The sequence below is a fragment of the Cydia splendana genome, chromosome 7 (assembly GCF_910591565.1).
Source record: "Cydia splendana chromosome 7, ilCydSple1.2, whole genome shotgun sequence".
NCBI classification, from domain to species: domain Eukaryota; kingdom Metazoa; phylum Arthropoda; class Insecta; order Lepidoptera; family Tortricidae; genus Cydia; species Cydia splendana.
In genome coordinates this window covers 15261259-15268352 of record NC_085966.1, presented here as the reverse complement: position 1 = coordinate 15268352, position 7094 = coordinate 15261259, and positions in this window count along the sequence as shown.

Below are 7094 nucleotides of genomic sequence, written 5' to 3'. Positions count from 1 at the left end.
GCGTGGATAAAGCCGGGATAACTGTATCGGTATGTGTAGGCTTACGGTAAATTTTGAACTGATGCCTGTTGTTTACTTTAGTGATTGTTAAATCTAGAAAATTCAATGAGTTGTCTTGCTCTAGTTCCTTTTTAAACTTAATTTTTGGATGCTTACCATTAATTTCAGCAATAAATGCATCCAGCAGGCCCATACTACCCGTCCAACAAATAATCAAATCATCCACGTATCACGTATGGACCATTTTGAGAACCAGCATATTGTGGGCAACAATAATATATTATACTATTTTAGATACGTGGATGATTTGATTATTTGTTGGACGGGTAGTATGGGCCTGCTGGATGCATTTATTGCTGAAATTAATGGTAAGCATCCAAAAATTAAGTTTAAAAAGGAACTAGAGCAAGACAACTCATTGAATTTTCTAGATTTAACAATCACTAAAGTAAACAACAGGCATCAGTTCAAAATTTACCGTAAGCCTACACATACCGATACAGTTATCCCGGCTTCTTCCACGCATCCGTGGCAGCATAAGTTGGCTGCTTTTCATTGTTATGTGCATAGAATGTTGACTGTGCCTCTTTCTGATGAACACTATCAGATTGAATTAAATAATATTTATCACTTAGCAGTTTCGAATGGTTACGATAAGTCTGTTGTGGATGGTATCATCAGGAAAAAGCGGAATAGTATGGTCAACACTATGTTGTATGCGGCACGATCCTCTGAACCGATTAAAAAATATAAAGCGAGCATAACTTATGTTGGCAAGTTGTCTGATGCAATTTACAAAATTTTTAAGTCTAACGACATTCCTGTGGCCTTTAAGACAAATAATACTTTGCACTCAAAGCTTTGCAATGGCAAAGATAAGATCGAGAATGGGAAAAAGTCTGGAGTTTATAAGCTTACCTGTGACGATTGCAATAAAGTGTATGTGGGGCAAACGGGCCGTAGTTTCACTACTAGGTATAAAGAGCATGTTGCGTCATATAGACATAACCATCCAGAGAAGTCCAATTTTGCAAAGCACTTATTAGATACAGGTCACACTTTATCTGAGAATCATTCTTTTGATATTTTACATGTTTGCGAAAAGGGATTGCGTTTGGGTGTTCTGGAACAACTGGAAATAATTAGGTACAACAATAGGGGCATGATTCTTAACGAACAATTGAATGTTGCGTCATCGCCGTTATTACGAATTTTTCCATCTCACTCACACTTGCACGGTAGGGGGAGTGGTCAAGGTATAAATATGGCCGACCATTCTGGACAGGTCATTCCGTTGCCGGGCGTCAGACCGTCAACAACTCCTGAGGATGCCTCGTAGAGAGGCGAAACACGTGTCGAGGTTTATTCTTTTGGTGGTGGTTTGTTATATTTATTTGCGTATTTATTTTTGCGGTGGGAGGGTGGGAATATTAATTGCATGTAAAAATACGCAAGTAAGTATAACGGGTTAGCACTGATTGACTAGCACGTTATCTTTTCGCGGATTAGCAAAATAATATTTTGGTTTTAAAAATTAATTGTTTTTTTTTTAATAAATAAATAAATAAATATTGGGGACATCTTACACAGATCAACCTAGCCCCAAACTAAGCAAAGCTTGTACTATAGGTGCTAGGCGACGATATACATACTTATACAGGGTGGAAAGGCACGACGATCCTTTCCGGAAATGGGAGATAGTTTAGCCTAAGCTCTATATTTTCTCCATAGAAACTATGTTAATATGGGCAACCGTTTCTAAATTATGACCTTTTAAACATCCACGCAAAAAACTACTTTGTTCTAACCCTAACAGGTGACAGGGTCAATGAACTTACTTGTAAACAATCAGTATTCGACAGGAAATTATGCTAATTTGTTGCCATCTAACCATTTTTAGGTCTGCTTACAGCACGGTAAGAATCATTGCAGGATTTTCGCTTTCTTAGTGGTTCCACTTGTTCAATACTTGAATGAAATAGTTATGTTATTCCTTAATATTAATAATACTAACCACAACATTGTTTACAACGACAGTTCAAATGGTGACATTGACAACCACTCAAAAGTACGCAATCGTCTTATAAATATCTCTGGTTTCCTTGACTGATAAAAAGGTTTTAGTTTCTTAACACGTTTCACAAAATTATTTTCGAATAATTGAAAACTATCTAAAATAATTAAAAATAACAAGTAGGTTGTGTTAGTTGCACCAAATGAACTTGCAAAAATTAAATACTAAGAATAAATCAAGAATAAATACTTCTTAAATACCTAACTAACAAACCGTCTTGCGTGGTAGGAAATAGACAAGACGTCTGATGTTTGAAATTAAATTTTCATTGAACTATACTTATTGAATGTCATATTCTTCAAATAAAAATGTTAGATGCTCGTGGCTATTTAAATTTGTGGGGCTGTGTAAAAGATATGGTGTACCAAACCAAACGGAATGTGAAACTGCGGACGAAATGAGACAAAGGCTAATTGGTGCTTTCTGCGGAGGATAAATGACGAAGAGCATACACTATATCGCATGTGCATCGACATACTCGGGTACGGGCTGCGGCGGCGTTGCACACTGGAACCCGCCCATACATTGCTGTGCTCAAAACTACAATAAGTAAAATTAAGCAAAAAAAATACTATTCTACATTCGTAATGTCAAGTAGTGCTTATAATAATAATTATTTACATTATATTTATATTAAAAAATAAAATATTCCTATGATGACGTTACATATTCACCGATAAACATGTTGACAGCTTCCGGGTGAAATATTTTTGAATTAATAATTGGCAGAGGTCGTGTGCAGGTGATGATGGGATCAGAAGAAACCAAGAGCCTATTAAAAACATCTGTCATGTTGTCGAATCTACAAGTTTTACGACTAAATCTCTCTCGATAGTTTTTAAAATCCTTATTCCTCGCTTCCTGGGCCTCTTCACTTAAATTGCCTATTGGGATCAGGTGCTCAGATATTATTGCGACTCCTTGAATAAGGATTTTATGAACAGTAGGTGTCATGCGACACCACCGGTACAGTTTTACATATAACTTTGCTGTCTCTAGACAGTATTTTTTGAATTTACACGTATCGATCTTGTAGCCACTGGAAATTGTTTGTAAAATTATGTAAAAGCGACGTATGAGTTCTTCATCTATTTTAGTAATTTCGGCTGATATTTCGTAGTTTTGGAAAAATTTTCGAGCCACATTACCGTTATTAATATTGCCAAAACCTGGTTTTGGTTGATCTATTATTAAGGAAGTTATTAAGTTATTATTAAGTAAAATTGTATCACTTTTTTCATCTGAAACAGTCGAAATGCATAGAAATAACCTTAAGGTAAAATATTACGCACTAAAACATTGTTTTAGTGAGAAAAAGTTATATTTTCGCTAAAGTAAAAACGCCTGATCAAATAGTCGGAGCAAAAAATTTGGCCCATTTCGAAAACTGGACAACATCTTTTACTTTCGAATAAAGAATCTTAATAACGACAACTTTTTTAGCTATCATGCCTAAAAATTATCAAAAGATGTTGTCCATTATCGGAAATATGACCATTTTTATTAAATTACAATATATGTTACTATTTGTCGGAATACCACAAACCCAAAATTGTTTTAGAACATAAAATACGTAAAACATAATCTACATACCTTGCTCAAGATAAGTCATTGCGGATTTTGAGTTATTCATACCAACTACAATTACTTGAAATAACTATTTTGTTAATCAATACAAATTACCACTGAGATGTGACATATAAAATCCTAGACCTTTGACATAATGCAACTATGTAATGACAACTGATAATGAAGGTATTTTTCTGCAGTGAGGTGCAATATCTCCCTGTTTATGCATATATTTCAATTTGAGTACAAAATACCCACAATTGCAAAGTTGAGTTTTGAGCACTGCAATGTATGGGCGGGTTCCAGTGTGCGTTGTAATACACGGAGGTACATTTGAACACCGTATGTGAAAAGAAGATAGTATTAAATATTGGAAAAAAGTAATTATCTAAGAAAGTAATAAAATTGTTTGTAATATTTTTGCATGCATTTGATTTATTTGACATTTATGCGTCATTCATACATCATTGCGATACTGTCAACGATCGGAAAAAAGTGTAAAGTCCCGAGCTTTCCCGACGGAGATCCTTAATCTAGCCGTCATGTGCACATGCTATAGGGTTATCACCACAGTTAAAAAGTAGTATTTTTGCAATTTTTATTTTTTACTCAATTAACGATTCTTACCATTACCAATAGTCTCTGTATCACTTAAACGACCTAATACTTCCGGGAAGGATCGTCGTGCCTTTCCACCCTGTATAGATAAATACATACTTATATACATAGAAAACACCCATGACTCAAGAACAAATATTTGTGTTGATCACACAAATTAATGCCCTTACTGGGATTCGAACCCAGGACCATCGGCTTCGAGGGCAGGGTCACTACCCACTAGGCCATACCGGTCGTCAATTGTCTTCAAAATATCCTGCTTTCGCTTTGATACACAAACGCAAACGTTTGTTAAAATTTTCAACGAAATGCCGCAGCTCCTCCCAGCATATTTTGTCCCATTCTTTGGTAAGTGTTGCTTTTAGAGCGTTTACACTTTTGTGTTTAGTAGCACAGGCCCTTGTCTCTAAGATTGACCACAAACTATAATCCATTGGATTTAGATCAGGCGACTAGGGTGGCCACTCTTTTGATCTTATGAATCCGGAAAAATTATCTACCTATGCACCACTGTTATTTTCCCGGATTCATAAGTTCAAAAGAGTGGCCACCCTATTCGCGTGATCTAAATCCAATGGATTATAGTTTGTGGTCAATCTTAGAGACAAGGGCCTGTGCTACTAAACACAAAAGTGTAAACGCTCTAAAAGCAACACTTGCCAAAGATTGGGTCAAAATATGTACCAATCTAATATGTATATCAAAATATGTATGTATCAAAAATGTATATACTTAGGAACTCTCTATGGTTCCCAAGATTCAGGCTCGGCCTAGTTTGGAGACCACTGTCAATTTGTTTTGATGTAATGTTTTTTGCCTCATTAAATCTTTTTTTTTTTTTCATTTTTAAATAGCTGAGGCATTTCGTTGAAAATTTTAACAAACGTTTTAACTAACAGACAATTAATTTATGTTGCATAAAAAGACTGTAGTATTAATTTTTAACTTACTTTGTACTAGTTACGTAAGTACTTAATAAAATAATTAGAAAAAACGTTGTCAACGTATTTTTGGGCCACCCTGTATAGGATCTTTGCATCCTTATCTTATACACGTGTATTAGAGGCGTAATATTAAGTCCAATTGAAAGTTGATTTGTCTTTTATTAAATTGAGCCCATTAGTGATTAATTATAAAATTTATAAATAGATTTATGTTATACTTGACTTATAATAATTATACGTAATTACCTATGCTCACTCGGGGCACGAATACTAAATTGATGATGTTTATTATTAAAGTTTATTGCTTATTGAAAATCCTGTATTACTGTAATCATCATTCTGCTTATTAAAAATCCTGTATTACTGTAAACAGGTTCCATATCATGTCTAATAATATCGAGCCTTTAAAGGTAAAAAACTTTAATACTTACCGTCACTTCAGTGTTCATGGCCCGAGTTAGCGCAGTATGATAATGATTATTCTCGTAGGTACATACCAAAATAAACAACATTGGTAAAAAAAGTCTAATATTCTAGTATTTATAAGCCAATCGGGGGTGACATTGATCGATCCAATTAATAAACAAATAAGATCGAAAGCTTTTTTCTAACCAGGTTCGGAAATTAACAGATCTGTTTAAGGACAAATTTTGCTACAAATAAATGTCTCTGCTTGATCATTATATTTACGTCTGTAAGGGTGGTATTACACCTGTCCAATTTCTTTGTCCAATTTGTATTTTGTATCACATTTTGCTTAATAAGTGTGAGACGCAGTGACATTGTACCAAGATATTGGACAGATGGAATACCACCTTAATTCGTTTTTGTAAACGTGGAGATTATTTTTAATTTGTCTGTCAGTGTAATGGTCTGTAGCAACAGTAGCAACTAAGTGTCTTATTTTAAAAAAAATCTCGCAAGATGAAATAATGAAACGCCGTTAAATTGTAGTTTTGTTTATTATTAAGTACCTACTCTCCCAAGAAAAACACACCGAAACAGCAAAAGTATTATTAACAGACTGTCTAAACTAATTAACTAAATTTATGTTTATAAATATAATATATCTAAGCACGTGTTTAAGGAATCATTGTCACATTGGCAACGGTCATAACAGTCATTCAACATTGTTCGCATTACCTACATATTGGCACTACTTTGAAAAAATCTGTGCTGGTATCTCACACTACTACTCAAAGTTGAAACTGTTGAAAGGCAGTAACTCTGTATGCTTCCCATACATAGACACCGCATTTTTATTTTTATTAACAGAACAAGATATAGTCGTATCATCGAGAGCGTGGAATTGCATATGTAGTAGTATTGTTTGTTTACAGGCATTCTATATTTGAATTTTCTATTTTCTTGTACTATCAGCATACAACCACTACAAATGCAATTCCATCTTCTCGATAATTCAACTTATACGAGTTTATTTTAAAGTAGTGCCGATATGCATATCGACATTTTTTTCCGGGTTATTACGTCATTAGCCGGGAAGTACCTCAGTGCGGTTTATCTTTAAGTAGGTTTTAAATTGATAGTGGTCTGCGGAGTTTATGATAAATGGGTAATTTAATATAAATAATTATATTATATTTTATCTCACTAAACTTGTTCGTAATGCATACGAATTTAGTTATACATACCTATAAAAATAAAAACCAAAGCAAGAGCATTACCCGTCCGTCACAATAGAAAGATTTTACTAATGACCAAAATGAAAGTTCCCTTTGTTTCCTGTGAAATTTTGAAATTTTCCGCCTTTTTGGAAACATCCGCACCTTTCACATGAATTGTATCCATATCTACGAGTATGTATTAAAGTCGCCTTGACTATACACTTGATTTAGACTTGACTAATATTATTGTATTTAAAATTAAGT